This window comes from Enhydra lutris, unplaced genomic scaffold (assembly GCF_002288905.1).
Source record: "Enhydra lutris kenyoni isolate GAN:26980312 unplaced genomic scaffold, ASM228890v2 scaffoldscaffold24, whole genome shotgun sequence".
Lineage (NCBI taxonomy): Eukaryota > Metazoa > Chordata > Mammalia > Carnivora > Mustelidae > Enhydra > Enhydra lutris.
Genome location: NW_019154108.1, coordinates 21249947 through 21268982, shown reverse-complemented (window position 1 = coordinate 21268982; position 19036 = coordinate 21249947). Strand labels below are relative to the sequence as shown.

At 37.9% G+C, this 19036-nt stretch overlaps 1 pseudogene; it reads left to right on the top strand.

Annotated features, from left to right (window-relative positions):
- Positions 1–18114, top strand: part of LOC111150693 — a 116401-nt pseudogene extending 98287 nt beyond the window's left edge.
- The last annotated feature ends 922 nt before the right edge of the window (positions 18115–19036 follow it).

The window sequence follows — 19036 nt, the reverse complement described above, 5'->3', positions numbered from 1 at the left end:
AGCGAATCTCAAACTTTTCAAATCAAAATGCCATAGAACTCCTCTAGTATGTAAAAATATTGAAAATAAAGACAACTGAAGAAAAACGAACCCTACAATTCTTAGCAAACTGATACTACCTGAAAATACTTTCAGTTTTAATCTCCCTCAGGCAAAATAATACCTCTACTAGCTTAACAGAAGCAAAAATCAAAAACATTTCCAAAAGTAGAGAAAGCCAAATCCTCCTTTTCAGATAGCCTGAGACACAAACTACTCATGCAGCTTCCCTGCTCTGATCTCAGTGCTGCCCAGTATTAAGAGAACTGCAGTGACCAGCAGTGCCTGATACCACCTGTGGCCTGCTAGTGTCCTAACATGGCCAAGGACAGCAGGAGGGACAGGTTGTGGGCAGATAAAAGAAATAAACATAAAGCATTTTAAAGTCTACTATTTTCTTATTGATTATGTTAATATAAGACAAAATAGACTTCAAGACAAGGAATATTACCAAAGATAAAGAGGGATACTCCATAATGCTAAAAAGGTCAATTCATTAAGAACATATGGTAATCTTTTTTTTTAAGTAATTTTTTATTAACATATATTATTTGTTTCAGGGGTACAGGTCTGTGATTAATCAGTCTTACACAGTTCACAGCCCTCACCATAGTAAACACTTATTTTTTTTTAATTTTTTTTTAGTTTCAAGTTTTTTTTTTCTTTTTATTTATTTATTTATTTTTTAATTTTCAGCGTAACAGTATTCACTGTTTTTGCACCACACCCAGTGCTCCATGCAATCCGTGCCCTCTCCAATACCCACCACCTGGTTCCCCCAACCTCCCACCCCCTGTCCCTTCAGACCCCTCAGATTGTTTTTCAGAGTCCATAGTCTCTCATGGTTCACCTCCCCTTCCAATTTCCCTCCACTCCTTTCTCCTCTCTAACTCCCCTTGTCCTCCATGCTATTTGTTATGCTCCACAAATAAGTGAAACCATATGATAATTGACTCTCTCTGCTTGACTTATTTCACTCAGCATAATCTCTTCCAGTCCCGTCCACGTTGCTACAAAAGTTAGGTATTCATCCTTTCTGATGGAGGCATAATACTCCATAGTGTATACGGACCACATCTTCCTTATCCATTTGTCTGCTGAAGGACATCTTGGTTCTTTCCACAGTTTGGCGACCGTGGCCATTCCTGCTATAAACATTGGGGTACAGATGGCCCTTCTTTTCACTACATCTGTATCTTTGGGGTAAATACCCAGTAGTGCAATTGCAGGGTCATAGGGTAGCTCTATTTTTAATTTCTTGAGGAATCTCCACACTGTTCTCCAAAGTGGCTGCACCAACTTGCATTCCCACCAACAATGTAAGAGGGTTCCCCTTTCTCCACATCCCCTCCAACACATGTTGTTTCCTGTCTTGCTAATTTTGGCCATTCTAACTGGGTAAACACTTATTTTTAAGTAGAACATATGGTAAACTTAAATGCATAAGCACCTAATGACAGAGCTGCAAAATATATGAAGCAAAAATTGGCAGAACTGAAGGGAAAAAGAGACAAATCTATAGACAGAGATAGAATATACATTTTTTTCCTTCAGTCATTATATTACTGTACCAAATAGAGAAAAAATCAATAAGGATAGTGAATTTTTAACCAACACTAAAAACCAAACTGATGTACTTCATATTTATAAAGCACAACCAACAACCACATAAAATACTTTTTCTTCAAATGCACATGGAACAAATACCTACAAGGACCATGTGATAGGGCATAAATCAAATCTCAAAATTTTTCAAAGAACTTAATTATACAGGGGACTTCTCTGACTACAACAGAATTAAATAGAAATCAGTTATAAATAGATATATGGAAAAAAAAAACCCAGAATCTGGAAATTAACAAACCTATCTCTAAATAATCCATATGTCAAAGAAACAATTTAAAAGTAAGTTAGAAAATATCTCAAGCAAGATGTTAAAGAAGTCAAAATTTGTGGGATATAGCTAAAATTGTGCTTTCAGGGTAGTTTCTAGTTTTGTATTAAAAAGAAGAAACATATTAAAATAATGACCTACACTTCTACATAAAGAAGCTGGAAAAAGATGAGCTAATTAAACTCAAATTAATTAAAAGAAAACATTTAAAACTGGAAAACAATGAAATGATAAAAAGGCAATAGATAAAATAAAAAAGCCAAAAGCTAAATCTTTGAAAAGATTTTCTAAGTGATTAACTTTGTCAAGACTGATCAAGAAAAAAAAAAGAGAAAGAAAGAAAAGTCACAAATTACCAATATCAGGAATGGAATAAAGACATCACTGTGGACATTACAGACCTTAAGAGAATAAGAGAGCATCATGAAAAACTTTATGTCAATAAATTTTCTAACTTAGATCAAATGGGAAAAGTCCCTTAAAAACAAATATTATGAAAACTGACACAAGAAGTAATAAAAAAAATTCTGAACATTCGTATAACTGTTAAAGATATTTACATTTATGGGAATATTTAAACTTTCCCACAAAGATACCTCAAAACTTAAGTAGTTTCATTAGTCAACTTCTATCAAACATTTAAGGCAGAACTAATACAAATTCTAAGCAAACTCAGAAATTAAAGGAGGAAACTTCCCAATGTGTTTTATGGGGCCAGGATAAACCTAATAGTAAAATCTGACAAGACCATTTCAAGAAAAGTAGATACCAATAAGTCTACTGAATATAAATGCAAAAATTCTTGACAAAATACTAGTAAATCAAATCTAGTAATATATAAAGAGTATCACATATCATTACTAATAGGCTCTGTCCTGGGAATACAAGATAAGCCATTCAGTGTAATTTATTATAACAGTATCTCATTAAAAACATAGAATGATAAAATTCAAATCTATAAATTGGGAAAACTGGGAATAGAAAGGGAATATCTTAAATCTGATTTAAAAAATCATAAAAAGAAATTATGGTTTTCTTTCCTCCGCTCTCATCAACACTTCTGACATCAATTATATGGGGTTTTCCCCTACACCAAACCATCTGATAACAGCTAAGTGTCCTACAATTCAATTCGGATACTATCTACCTGGAGTTAGGTTCAAATAACACAAGTTAAGGACTCATAGACTTTACCCATTTCAGATGCCAGATGCAACTCTGGACCTCCCATCCCTATAACTGAGCAGCTATAAGCTAGAGGTTCCCATGATCCTCTCTTCAGGATCAATAATTTTCTGGAATGTCTCACAGAACTCAGGGAAATACTTACATTTGTCAGTTTACATAATAAAGGATATGATAAAGGATACAAATGAACAGCCAGATGAAGAAGTACATAGGGTGAGGTCTAGAAGTGTCCTTAGTTTAAGGAACTTTTGTCCCTGTAGAGTTAAGATGTACCACCCTCTTACCACATGGCTGCGCTCACCAACCCAGATTCTCCAAGTGCTGTACTTTAGAGATTGTTGCGGAGGCTTCGTCATATAACGAAGATTTAATTAAATCTCTAATGCTCATCCTCTCTTTTGAGGATGGGAGAGGAGGGTTAAAAGTTCCAAGCTACTAACTATGGTTTGGTCTTTCTGGTGACCAGTCCCCCTCCTAAAGTTGTCTGGATAATTATCCAGATGACAATGAGTCCATCAACTATCACCTCATTAGAACAAGACTCTCCTATCACTCCAGAAATTCCAAAGGATTTAGGAACTCAGTGTCAGGAACTGAGGTCAAAGATCAAATATTAGAACATGAGATGCTCTTAGCATCCCTGTCACTCAGGAGATTACAAGTGTTCTTAAACGTTCTGTGAGGGGATTTGGTGGCAGATTATATAATAATATACATCTTACTACTTACCAGGACATCTATAAAAAACACAGCCAACATTATACTTAGCAGTGAAAGACTAACATATTTCTCCTAAGCTTAGAAACAATTTCTCCTAGAATGGCTCTTCTATTTAAGTTTGAACTGGGAATCTTAGCCAGTGCAATGAGGTAAAAAATTTTTAAAAAGAACCAAATATTAGAAAAGGAAATTTGTAATTGTCTTTATTTGTTGATGACTTGATTTTGTACATAGAAAATCCTAAGAAATCCATAAAGAAACAAACGTAGTAGATGATTTCAGGTTTCGGGTTACGAAGTCCATATAACAAAATTAAACTACTTATACCAACTGATTTCAAGGTTTACTATAAGCCACAGTAACCAAGATGGTTTAATATTAGTGTGTAGATATTCACTAGATTGGTGGAATTTAATTGGGTCTAATAATAGATCCATTTTAGATGGAAAATTGACTGTTGACAAAGGTATTAATGCAATTGAGCAGGAGGGAGGGATGCCTTTTCAACATATGGTGCTGAAAAAGATGTATATCCATATGGGAAAGGACAGTCTGAACTTCTATCTTACACCATATAAAAAGTTAGCAATTGAGCATAAAACTTAAAACTGTAAAGCCCCTAGAAGAAAAATTCAGATATCATCTTTATGACCTTGGGATAGGTAAAGATTTTGCAGACAAGACCAAAAAAAAGTGTTAATCATAAATGACATAATCAAGTGGACTTCATCAAAATTAGAAACTTTTGCTCATCAGCAACACATTAAGAAAATAAATAAACAATCCAGAAACTGAGAAATATTAGTTACACATATTTGATAAAGGGCTGGTATACAGAATATATAAACTACTACTATAAATCAATAATAAATGCAATACAACTTTTTAAATAGGCATAACTTAAAAATATAATTTAAAAAAGAAACACAAAGGGTACCTGGGTGGCTCTGTGGGTTAAGCCTCTGCCTTGGGCTCAGGTCATGATCTCAGGGTCCTGGGATAGAGCCCTGCATCAGGCTCCCTGTTCTGCGGGGAGCCTGCTTCTCCCTATGCCTGCCACTCACCCTGCTTGTGCATGCTCTCTCTCTTTCTCTCTGTCTCTTTCTAATAAATAAAGAAAATGCCTCTTAAAAAAAAAAAAAAGAAAGAAGAAACACAAGGCCCATAAATGACTAAGAAGCAAGTGAAAAGTGCTCAACATCATTAGTCATCAGGGAAATTCAAATTGGAACCACAAGATATTACTATGTACCACTCAAATAACTAGAGCTTAAAAACTTAAAATGTGAATATTGGCACAGATATGAAATATTTGGAAATCTCATATTACAGATTGGAGAGAAAAATGCTGCAACCACTTCAGAAAATTTTCGTTCTATGTAAGTGATACATATACGTGCTTTATGACCCAAGAATTCTACTCCTAGGCAAAAAAAAGACCTTTTTAATAAGAACATTCGTATCAGCTTTATTCATAGTAACCCAAAACTGGAAACTAAAATATCCATCAATAAAAGAGTGGTCAGGTTGTGATATAATCATAAAATGGAAAGCTGCACAGTAATAAAAAAAATGAACTACTGATATCCATATCAACATGAATCTCAAATTTCAAAAACATTTTGTTGAACAAAAGAATCCAAATGCAAGAGTGTATTCTATTTTTAGAAGGTTCAAGAATAGACTAACTATGATAATAGAGAACAGAACAATTGTTGGGAGAGAGGAGGAGATGGAGGGGACTGACTGCAAAGGCAGGTAAGGCAATTTCACAAGTCATAGAAATGTTCTACATCTTTATTGGGATGTTGGTCACTTTGGTAGATACATTGTCAAAACTATCAAAATGTACAGTTAAGATCTGTACACTTCATACATTAACAAATAAAAATCTAGCACCTGCAAATTCCTTAATCTATATTAAATATAAAGTAGATATGCCCTGCTTTTAAGAAAAAAAATGTACAAAATAGCTAAATTAGGTTATGATTAGTCAGAATGCAAGATGATTTTTGCTCTGGATATTTGTTTGGGAATTCCTCTAAATAATAATATCATTTACTACACTGAAAAACGATGAACTTTACAAATACATAGTTTAAAATAGCTTTCTAAGAACATATATGCTGCATAGAATCAGCTTAAAAATTAGAAAATATCTTAATCATCTTGGTTACAAAGAATCTCTCAGGCATTTGACTTAATAGTCCCTGAAGTACAGGTAATTTGAGTTCATTTTCCAAAGAAATAGTCCTCATACTAGGCATGTCACAACTGGTGAACTACCCACGTGAGTGTTCCTAGCACACAGGGAAAACACACGTTTTTGAGGATTAAAAAAGCTGTAAGAAGCTTTTGCATTTACAAGTCAATCCAGCTACATATGACATTTTCCTGCATGCGCAAGCATCTTCAGTTTTATCTTGACATATCTACTGCTATCTTTCGAAAAGCTGATTTTGCACATGAAAAATTGCCATTTCACATAGAGCAAAACACTCAAAATCTCCCTCACACATACAAAAAAAGTCATATGGCCTCTGGAAAATTGCTTATATTTTTATCATTACTGAGAACTGGTTAAAATTAAGTTTTATAAATTTATATGAGCCCAACGTACTATCTTATTAACTAGCTATGATCTACATATGAGCTATAGTATAACCAAGATGTTTCCAATTACTTGCTTCCTCAATGACCTCACTATGTAAAGTCTAATCATAATAATTTACAAAAAAATAGAAAACAGAGGGTCAGAAAGATGTAGTTAGGACTGTGCTGCTTGGGATATTGCCTTTTCTCCTCAGTAACAGACAGACACCAATCCAATCTTACCAGTGGCTTCCCTTTCCAGAAATCAGTGAGCTAAGCAGCACTTCCTGGATTCAGTACAACTTACCACTGCCATGGCCAATGTCAGAGTTTGTGGCCAGGGCTGGACAAAAAGGAAAAATAAGCGAACAGATCCAGGAATGTGCCAGTTACACTGGATTGGGTTTGGTCAAGCAGAAAGATTTGCAGTGCCACTCAGCACCAAGTGGATCATTCTCTCCAGACTTAGCTGATACTGAGCGGGTGACAGAGGAAATGCTTTAGCCTCCTTGAACTAGGACACTACGTTGAAAAATTACTATTGGTTAACGGGTAGATTTGGTATATACCGAATCCATCCAGGGCCATATGCAACTTAGTTACTAAAGAACCTGGAGTTGCTTTGTGAAAAATGTCACTATTAAAAGCACTAACACTGATTTTGCTTAAATTCTAAAAAATTTATGGTGTTACTAAGTGTTATGGAACGCTTAGTCCTAGTATATAATGGCCTCTTAATATAGATTTGTTGAATGAATGAATGAGTGAACGAGTGAGTAAATGGTATAGAGCTCTAGTATATTGCTGAGCAACTCCAATATTTATGCATAAAGTTAAGCATTACTCACTGGTTTCATTTGAATAGGTATATTCACATAAAATAATAAGAACAGCTTGTTTTCAAGCATCCACTCCAGAGCTGGTGGTGCAGGGATGCTATTTTGGAAATATTATCCTGGTATACCAACCTGGTATCAAGAGCCTTTAACACTTTCTCTTTGTTTAAAGACCAAAGGAGTTATATTGTTCAGCTTTAACGGGCAAATTATATTTGTTGGTTCCATTTTTAATTTTGATCCCAGGTTTCGTTAAGAAGGAATGGAAATTTGCAGACTCCAAAGGCTTTCCTTGAAGTACCAAGAACTAGAGAGCCTGAAAGACAACGCCAGGAAGTGAAGCCCAAGAGAACTCAGGATATGATAGAACTCTCAACTCAAAGAAAGGAGAAAAAAACTCTAAGTCACTGGGGAATCTGGGAATGAGAGGAGATAGTGAGAGGGAAAAATGAAGGAGTTCAGACTCAGGCTTGCTGGTTGTCCTCTAAGGGTCAAAACCCCGGGTGGGAATGCAAATGGGAATAGAAACACTCAAATAGGACGAGAGGAATCCAAGTAGGGAGGGACTCATTCCTTCTTTCTCCAAAAGCGACAGTGGTTGATGCCCAGTGTCCAGCGTTGCTGTGGACAATACAATGCCCCAGGGGAGTGCCGCAGGTCGGGGAAGCCATCTGCAGGTGGACTGTGTTCCGGCTTCTGACAAGGAACTCTGGGGCTTGCCTTCCCGCCCTCCTGGAGGTTCTGTGAGCTACTTGATAAATCTATTTCAGGATGTCTCTACTAAAAATAACCCTTTAGTTTCTTAAAACTAGGAATCTGTTTATTTTCTATTGCTGCTGTAATAAGTTACCACAAACTTCGTAGCTTAAAACAACACAAAATTCTGGGGCGCCTGGGTGGCTCAGTCAGTTGAGCAGTCGACTCTTGATTTCGGCTCTGGTCATATCAGGTCCTGGGATCACCCCTGTGGGGTTCCCCACTCAGCAGGGAGTCTGCTTGAGGCGTCTTTCTCTCTCTCTCTGCCCCTCCCTCCTCCTGCTCGTGCTCCTGCACTCCCTGACTCTCTCTTTAAAATAATAAATAAGACAAACTTTCTTTTTTAAGATTTTATTTATTTATTTGACAGAGAGAGAGAGAGAGAGCACAAGCAGCCAGAGTGGCAGGGAGAAGCAGGCTCTCCACCGAGCAGGGAGCCCGATGCAGGGCTTGATGCCAGGACGCTGGGATCATGACCTGAGCCGAAGGCAGATGCTTAACCCACTGAGCCACCCAGGCATCCCAATAAAACAAACTTTTAAAAACAAAAGACAACACAAAATTCTATTATACTTATGGAAGTCAAACACCCTAAACTCAGGGTATCAGCAGGGTTGCATTCCTTTCTGGAGTCTCTAAACAATAATCCATTTCCTTGCCTTTCTCAGCTTTTACAGGCTTCTTTCTTCCATCTTGAAAGCCAGTAACATTGCAGCTTTCTGACTATTCTTCCCTGTCCTAACTTCCTCTGATACTCCCTCTCTTCTGCCTTCCTCTCCCACTTCTAAGAATCCCTGTGATTCTACTGGGTCCACTAGGAGAATCCAGGCTCTCCCTATTTTAAGGTCAGCTGATTAGCGACATTCATTCCATCTGCATTAATTTTTCTTTGCCATGTAATTTAGCACATTCACAAGTTCCAGGGATTAAAATGTGGACATCTTTTTTTTTTTTAAAGATTTTATTTATTTATTTGACAGACAGAGATCACAAGTAGGCAGAGAGGCAGGCAGAGAGAGAGGGGGAAGCAGGCTCCCCACTGAGCAGAGAGCCCGATGCGGGGCTCGATCCCAGGACCCTGGGATCATGACCTGAGCCGAAGGCAGAGGCTTTAACCCACTGAGCCACCCAGGCACCCCAAAATGTGGACATCTTTAGAGGCATTGTTCTGCCCATCACGGAACGTAACCCGACAGATATCTCTGTCAGGTATACCTACAGGCAACAGAGGCTTAAGGCAACGAGGGCAGTCTGGAAACTATCACCGGACCTGACTGAGGCTGAATACAATGAAAATCCACTTGGTATTAATGGTGTGGCAGATAAAAGGTTGATTTGAGCCCCTATAATAGGAAGCCACTCTCCTCATCCCATTCTCTGATCATTTCATAGACCTGGAAGGAAAAGAAAGGTACCTTTGAGGAAAAAATACTTGCAGCCATGGAAAAGCAAGTATTGTCCATCTTCCTTCTAGCATTTCCAATGGAAGATATGGGAAGTATGTCATATGACAAGACAACTTGCCAAAAAGGGAAATATCCAGTACTTTGAATCTTTATTGATGTGCTATGTGCTATTTCCTAGAGACCTATCCTTCGATACAGCATTCATACTTAGGGATTATACTATCAGAGAAGCCCATCTACTCATAGGTCCAGTGCAACCATAAAGCCATCGTGTGATTATATTCCAAGTTGAGTGTATAGTTGGAAGAGGTAGACCCAGAATCTGCACATTAGTTCCCTGAACTGTGGAATGATAGAAACGGACAATTAAAAACTCTTTGAACTCCCAACCACTAATACAAACACGAGTTCCACCATCAAAGATGAAAGATGCATGGATCATAATTTTTTTTTTTTTTTTTGACAGAGAGAGACACAGCAAGGGAGGGAACACAAGCAGGAGGAGTGCAAGAGGAAGAAACAGGCTCTCCGCTGACTTGGGAGCCCAACATGGGGCTCCATCCCAGGACCCTGGGATCACGACCTGAGCCAAAGGCAGACTCTTAATGACTGAGCCACCCAGGCGAACATGGGTTGTTATTTTTATCGTGTTTCCACTTACCTTAGCTTTTGATCATTGTAGCAGGAAGATGGGTCTTACAGAATAGCAGTGGATTATTATAAATTTAATCAAGTAGCATCTCTAATTGTATCTGCTCTTCTAGAGGTAGTCACTTTGCTTAAGTAAATCAATATGGTCCTTAGGATCTGATATATAGCTTCTAATCAAGAAAATTCTTTATTTCTTTTCTTCAGTATGCAGACATCAAAATCCCTATCTTCATGTTCCTTCTGTTCAATTTCCTGGATCTGTACAAAAACCTACTCAATGGATCCCTTAAAAACGCCGTCTCATGTCTCGCTGATCCTCCATATGACAAAAAGAAGCATGTTACACTAGATACCTTGGTAAGACAATGTATATAAAAAGAATGAAGAAAATCCAAGATGATATCAGGATCTGAAACTTCAATAAAGTTTCTGGGAGTCCACTGATTTGGGACAGGTTGATATAGCACCCCCAATATGCAGGTAAAGTTACTAACCTTCTACCCCTTCTCACAGGGAAAAAAGAAAAGCAAAAGATTTCATGGCCTTCTTCTGGAATTGGAGAAACATTCCCATTAATGTGTTTCTCTGACACATTGACTGAACCTAAAAGCTGCTCACTTTGAGTGGGACACAAATCAGTAGAGAGCTTTCTATTTGGTATGAACCATAGTTTAAGCAGCTCTGCTACTTGGCCTTTATGACTCATCAGATCCAAAGTGTTTAAAATATCAAATGAGAAAATAAGGATGCTGAATAGAGCCAATGGCAAATCCCAATACAAGAGTCATTATTGGCTCACTGGCCAATAAGCTTTTTTGAATACGTATTTTTCTTTATTCTTCACAAAATTGGGATATTTCATTTTTTAAAAATCTTTGTTAATTTCATAGGTTTGAAGGTCATCTAATTTTCGTAGTTATTTTTATTTATTTGATTACTATTTAGGTGGGTCATTTTTATGTTTTTGTTTTCATTTGTAATCCTGAGTGTCTATTATGCAAAAGTTTTGTGATTTTTTTTTAAAACAAAATAGACTGCAGGAATTCTTAATCACTATAACATTCATCCTATATTCAGTGCAATGTCCAAAGTTTAGAGGGATATTTGTTTTTAATCATTGTTTTTCTATCATCATGTTTAAGTCAGCTCAAAACCAGTGAGCTCGGGGCGCCTGGGTGGCTCAGTGGGTTGGGCCGCTGCCTTCGGCTCAGGTCATGATCTCAGAGTCCTGGGATCGAGCCCCGCATCGGGCTCTCTGCTGTCTAGGGGAGCCTGCTTCCTCCTCTCTCTCTGCCTGCCTCTCTGCCTGCTTGTGATCTCTCTGTCAAATAAATAAATAAAATCTTTAAAAAAAAAAAAAAAAAAAACCAGTGAGCTCATTTAGTACTCCAAACAATGGACAATATGTTCAAAGGATTCAGAAGTCTGGCAGAATCAAATAGCAAAAAGTCAAAGAAAAGAATTCTAATTAAAAGCACTTTTCACAGGTCAAAAGTGTAAGCTCATTAATGTTTTACCATGCAGATGGCATTAATAAGTAACCAAAGATGCATGATCATTACTATTGTCCCCACCATTATTCCTTTGATATAAATGGCTCAGTAGATGTGAGGCACTTACCCAGATGAAGAGATTCAATAATTAACATGGTACCTAGTCTCCCTCCCTACAAAAAACTCAGAGGGGTCAATAAAGGAAGACACAAATTATTCAAGAGAGAAAGAAATATTCTCACCTTCTAACAGAGATAATTTATCCCAACAATATTTATAATTGCAATAACATTGGAAATTTCCAATATTATAGTAAATGATTGTCCAAAGGAGTTAGGATGGCAGAGTAGTAGGGGGACCCTGGGCTTGTCTCATCCCTTAAACACAGCTAGATTATAGTAAATGGTTAAGTAAATTATGAGACCATGCCTAACTAAAGAAATATGCTGTCATTAAAAACAAGATGTTTCTTAAAAAAATTGTTAGTAACATGGGAGAATGCCTATGATATAATGTTAAATTTTTTTAAAGACAGGCAACTGGGGCTCCTGGGTGGCCCAGTGGGTTAAGCCTCTGCCTTCAGCTCAGGTCATGATCTCAGGGTCCTGGGATCGAGTCCTGCATCAGGCTCTCTGCTCCGCAAGGAGCCTGCTTCCTCCTCTCTCTATCTCTCTGCCTGCCTCTCTGCCTACTTGTGATCTCTCTCTGTCAAATAAATAAATAAAGTCTTTAAAAAAAAAGACAGGCAACTGTACATGCACTAAAATTACAATTATGGGGGAGACTGGGTGGCTCAGTGGGTTAAAGCCTCTGCCTTCAGCTCAGGTCATGATCTCAGGGTCCTGGGATCAAGCCCCTCATCGGGCTCTCTGCTCAGCGGGGAGCCTGCTTCCCTCTCTCTCTGCCTGCCTCTCTGCCTACTTGTGATCTCTGTCTGTCAAATAAATTTTTAAAAATTACAATTAAGTAAAATAGGTTTATTATAAATATATGCAATAAAGGACTAGTAGGAGATACATTAAAATATCCATCTCTGTGTAGTGAGATAACAAATGGTTGATTTTTCTTCTTCTTTTGATTTTTACAATGACAATATATTACTTTGCTAACCTGATAAAAACAACACCAGAGGCCAGTTTGTAAAGGGAGAGACACATACCAAGCTGATAACAGTAGTCATCTCTAGGAAGAGCAATGAGACTGAGGTAAATTCTCTGTCTGTCTCTCTCTTTCCTCAATAAATGAAGAAACTGAAATTTAGAGAAATAACTTGATTTGGGGAAATTTACATCGAAGTAAGATAAAACCCGAGACGTTTGATGTCTCAACACTGGAAACACCAAACTCACACTAATATATTAGATATAGCACGTCTTGTTAAAAGGTCCATAGTGGACATGCAGCTCTCTGCTACTACACTACTGGGCAGACAGTAACTCACTTAAGGAACGGCCAGGCTCATACTCAGAACAAACCAGAGACTATGACCTCTCTTCACATTAACCCTCACCTACCTATTGACACGTGCTTTTATTATTATAGGTGAACTGACTGAGTTATAAGCAAAGACCATCCACTCCAATTTGTGTGCTAGCTCTACTCCTTTTTGACATTGTGCCACAAATCTCATTTCTCACTGCTATATTCTCAATTCTTTTCCTTTTCTACTTGATGATTGTCCATCTTGGGGGAAAAATGCTCTTGATTTCACTTTCCTTTCCACCTATCACTTCATTTCTTTTCCCCCGTTAGAGAAAATCTTAAGAGTTATCTAGGTTTGCTGTTGTCTATTTCTCTCCTCCCATCTTCTCTTAAACCCTTCTATTTTAAACTTTGTACCCGCCACTCCCCAAAGACCTCCATGTCGCTAAACCCAATGATCAATTCCAAGTTCTCATCTGACTTGATCTATCAGAAGTATATCAGAGTGGTGCCTGGGTGGCTCAATCAGTTAAGTGTCTGCCTTCAGCTCAGGTCATGATCCTGGTGTCCTGGGATCAAGCCCTACATCGGGTTCAGGTCATGATCCTGGCATCCTGGGATCAAGCCCCACATCGGGCTCCCTGCTCAGTAGGGAGCCTGCTTCTCCCTCAAACTCTGCTGCTCCCCCTGATTGTGCTCTCTCTCTGTCAAATAAATAAAATCTTTTTTAAAAAGTATATGAGATTGTTGGTCATCTTCTTCCCATTAATAAATATTAATTTGTTCTCTCCCAAGGCACTTTGGTTTTCCTTCTACCACTCCAGCTGCTCCTTCTCAACATCCTTTGCTGCTTCCTTCCTTCTCTTTTACCTTCTCTTTTAGCCATAATGTGCAGGGCTCAGCCCTTGGATCTCTCCTCTTCCCTATCTACCACCACTCTCCTAGTGATGTTATCTGGTCTCATATCCTTCATCTGATGACTTCCAAGTGTATATCTCCAGTTCAAACTCTCTCCTCAACTACAGACTTCAGGATCTTGCTCAATACCTCTATGTAGATGTTTAATATACATCTCAAACATAACATTTCTTTTTTTTTTTTTTTAAGATTTTATCTATTTAGGGGCACCTGGGTGGTTCAGTGGGTTAAGCCTCAGCCTTCGGCTCAGGTTGTGATCTCAGGGTCCTGGAATCAAGCCCCTCATCAGGCTCTCTGCTCAGCGGGGAGCCTGCTTCCCCCTCTCTCTCTGCCTGCTTCTTTGCCTACTTGTGCTCTCTCCCTCTGTGTTCAAATAAATACATAAAATCTTTAAAAAAATGTTTTTATGTATTTATTTGACACAGAGAGAGACACAGCGAGAGAGGGAACACAAGCAGGGGGAGTGGGAGAGGGAGAAGCAGGCTTCCTGTTGAGCAGGGAGCCCAGGGAGCCTGAAGTAGGACTTGATCTGAGGACCCTGCGATCATGACCTGAGCCGAAGGCAGACATTTAATGACTGAGCCACCCAGACACCCCCTCAAACATAACATTTCCAAAGTGGGACTCCTGATCTTCTGTTCCACTCAGTCTTCCCAACCTGAGGAACACCAGGTTTATTCTTCAGTTACTTAGCCCCCAAATAACTTAAAACTCATCCTTAACATCTCATTCTCTCACCAAAAAAATCTTATAGGCCCTACCTTCAAATTATATCCAGAATCTAACCTTTTCTCATTATTTTATTACTACTACTCTGGTCCAAACTAAAATCACCTTTGGTTTGGACAAAGCAGTTTTCTGACTGGCCTCCCTGCTTTCTCCCATGTACTCAGAACTCAAGTGCATTCTGGAGGGATCGCTCTGGTTGCTGTGTTAAAAAAAGCTATAGAGGAACAAAGATATTATCTTAAATTTTATAGTTGAGAAAACCAAGGCCTAGACAGGTTGAATTGTTTGTTCAGGATCACATACTAATAAAACGTTAGAGACTGTTCTTTTTTTAACCCTTCACCATTGTGCTATACTTTCTTGATATGTAGGAGGCTCCAACTTAACTGCTTTACCTGGGGCAGTTCTGGCTTACACATGTTGTCCTGGCATGATTTAACCATGCCCTCCTTCAGCCCACAAATAAATCCTGTTCTGGGTGATAAACTACATGATATAGAGAAATAGACATATAAATAAGTATATAGACTATGTCTCTTTATCTACCTATCTTTATATCTATGTAGATAAAGAATATAGATGACATATAGCATGTGTATTTTATCCTGTCAGTAAGCAGGAGTGGGACTAGGTGGATACAAATATAGATTATCCTACTTACTTTCATCACCATCAAGTGTTTAGTGTGATGAGTATCAGATTAATAATAACTCTCAGCTCCCTTCAGCTGCCAGAAAATTATTTGACTCTAGGAGATCAATTAGAAATGTCCCAATGAAAAGAATCAGTGATTCTTGGTCAATGTTTCACTTTAGAATTCCCACATCCTCTTCTCTCACTTACCAGTGCTCATACATGTGAGTTTTTAACTCTGCCATTACCTTAGTCTTAGTCCCTGGTTCCTCTCTGCTATCATCTGATGGATTTTTAAATCAGATTTGCTGCCAACATCTTGACATGCCTGCAATCAAATATTACCTGACCCTCTAACCACATCTCCCTTCAGACGTCCTCAGTCCTATGAATGAAGTCATCTATTACCCAGACTCAGACTGCAAAGTCCTCTCCCACCTCCTCATTTGCTCTGCCCGACCCCATTCACCTCATCCAGCCACCCGGGTTTATCAGTCATCAGCAGACGTTATATCTATAAGAGCCTCTGCCTCTGCCCCTGCTCCCTGAAAAAGCTTTATTTGGAAAATCTTCCTCAAGTACTGCTGTAATTACAGCTTTCTTTTTCAAAGCATGCATTCTCCAGAGTCCAGCCCAACTTATAACTCCTTCAAAGAAACCTTCCACCCACAGAAAGGCATTTCTCCCTCCTTTGGATCTCTATCAAACCTCTTATCTGTACCAATTGCTCAACACCCTTACCACCTGGTACTGTTATCTTTTCTCTTTAAATACAGTATGGCATTCCTGAGGCCCAGGGTCCTATCTCAGATTTTTTTTTTTTTAATCTCCCTCAAGTCCAATACATTGTGTGGTGCTGAATGTTTTCCCTGTTTGGTGGCAGGAAAGTTGAAGGACAGCCAAAGTAGACGAACTCTACACGAGACAACTTCAATTCAAAAACTAGGATTGGAGTAGACCTCTTGTAACGTCTTTCCAATGTTCCTTAGAAAAGTTCTAGAAATAGTCTCAAGATCAGTCCTATACTCTCAATCATTTCATCAAACTCCTCTGAGAAAAAGAAGGTTCTCTTTAATTAATATATCTGAACAAACAGTTTTGAAGATGAAAATATATGCTTCACTTGCCCTAGGCAACCCTGCTGGACTTTCTGATCGTCTTATGTATATTTTCCATTTATATATATCTTCATTCTGGAAATGCTGTCTGAATTTTGATTTCTCAAAAAACAAATGGGGATAAGCTGATTGAAAGAAAATAAATTTTATTTGTGACATTTAACACACCTTCAGAGTACTGTGTCATTTAACTCCTCTATTTCTCTGAAACAGTCATTTAGAAAGCATTTTGGTAAAGCAGAAAGGGAACTAAATTGGGAAGGATCTGGCCACTTGATATAATGCATCCCACTCTTCTCTAACACTTACCACCATCTACTTTATTCTTCAAGTATGTGTGTTTTGCTTCTTCTGTGTCCCCTTTCGACTAAAATGTGTTCTTCATGAGAGCAGAAACATTGTCTGTCTGCTTCTTCAATAGTCCTTGGGTGGTAAAACTTAAGTAAATCATTTAGCTTCCTTGAGTATTAGTTTCCTCATAGGTAAATTTTAAAGACTAAATTAGATAACCTCTAGTTTCTTTTTAATTCAATAATTTTATTATTATTACAATATAATGAGAAGCATAAAATACAAGGCTAATTGAGGTTTATGGTGGCCAAAAACTCTTCAGTTGATTACAGCAGCTCTTCTAGCCAATTGGATATGTGCCATGAAATGTTTACTTTTCCTGCTTAAAGCACAAAGAAACATAGCAACTAGTCCTGTCATATAGATTGGTTATTTCTGTTATTGCTTCCAGATTTCTCAAGGCTAAACCAGATTCTCTTAATGCCTGAGACACTTTAAAAGTTGACTATCTCTTTAAGCCCACTGAGCTCCAACTTAATAGATCAAGTTAACTTCATTAAATGACCTCCAGTGATTTATAGTTTTGAACTACCTTCTTTTTTTTTTTAAATCTTTCCCATTATCGGTCATTTTCATCATTCTGCCCATTTGCAAAAGTAAAATGTTAGTGTCTATGTGACTAGGAAAATCAGATAATTAGAAATTCAAGTTTAGAGATAAATTAGTGAATGATTATTTACATTGCAAAATACTTCTTAATGCTCATCCTCATATTTATATAGTTGTCAACTCATGAGCTATCTTAAAAACTTTATGGAAGGATTCCATTCATAAAAAAGAAAGTCAGTTTAAACACAGCAATCAAAAGAAACAAGGAGACCATTGTAAACCATACTTCTGCTTCAAGTAAGAAGTTGCAAATGTTTACTCTTCCTCCATGCTGCCTGCAGTGGTGGTAGCCCTCTCCTACTCAGCATCACAGCCACCCTCAGACCTCTGGTGAAGTTCAAGATTGTTAAAAAGAGGACCAAGAAGTTTATCCAGCACCAGCCCAACCAATATGTCAAAATTAAGTGCAACTGGTGGAAATCCAGAGGCATTGACAAGAGGGTACACAGAAAATTCAAGGGCCAGATCTTGAGGCCCAACACTGGTTATGGGAGCAAAAAGAAAGCAAAGTACATGGTGCCCAGTGGCTTCCGGAAGTTCCTTGTCCACAATGTCAAGAAGCTTGAAGTGCTGCTGATACGCAACAAATCTTACTGTGCAGAGATTGCTCACAATGGCTCCTCTAAGAACCACAAAGCTATTATGGAAAGAGCCACCCAGCTGGCCATCAGAGTCACCAGTCCCGATGCCAGGCTGTGCAGGGAAGAAAATGAAGAGATAGCTTATCATATTTGTGTTAATAAGACCATAGAACTATAAAAAACCAGAAGTTGCAATGCTGTCCTACATTTATAAAGTGAAAGATATACCATTAGGAAATCAAAAGTATGATTTGTGGGCTCACAGAAAGGGAATAAATGATTAATGGGGAACATGTGGATTCACAAAGAATACCAACTTAAACTGACTTCATTTTTTGATAGTACCAACAAGACTGATAGATCAGAAGAATATTATAGGTGTGCAAGGATTTGAATTTTAGTACTTCTAGATAACTTTATTGAAAGCATGGTGAAATGTGAGCTGATAATCATACAGTTGGGTTGATTTCAGAACTGGCTGAATGGCCTACCCAAGGATGCCAATCAAAGCACAGATATCAACTTAGAGGGGTTTGATACCACAATCTGTCCACATCCTGTATGATGAAGACTTGGAAGATAAACGACATAAATAAATGAGTGGGTAGCAAAAAGCTAGCTGGAGTACTGAATTCAAGGGACAACCAAGTAGCAATCCAAAGCGAATTCAATAGAGCTAAATCATGTGATTAATTTTACATGAAAACTATACTGGTAATCAGTTGTCCAAAAAATGCAAAGTAAAACAATAGTAAAAAAAAAAAAACCAATACTGAGATAACACTTCATACCTCTTTAAAATGACTAAAACTTAAAGGACTTACAGTAACTAGTGCTGGAAAAGATATGGAAAACTAGAATTTTATACATTACTAGTGAGAGCATAAACCAGCACTACCACTTGGGGAAACTGTTTGACAGCATGTACCAAGCAAAAGAGCTATTTATCCTAGGACCCATCAGTTTTACTCTTAGATATATAATCAACAGGTATGAGTACATATATCTTCCAAAAGACATGTACTGTAATTGCCATGGTAGCTTTATCCAAAAAACCAAACAGTTGAATAGATAGGTAAATTGTGGTATAATTTATACTA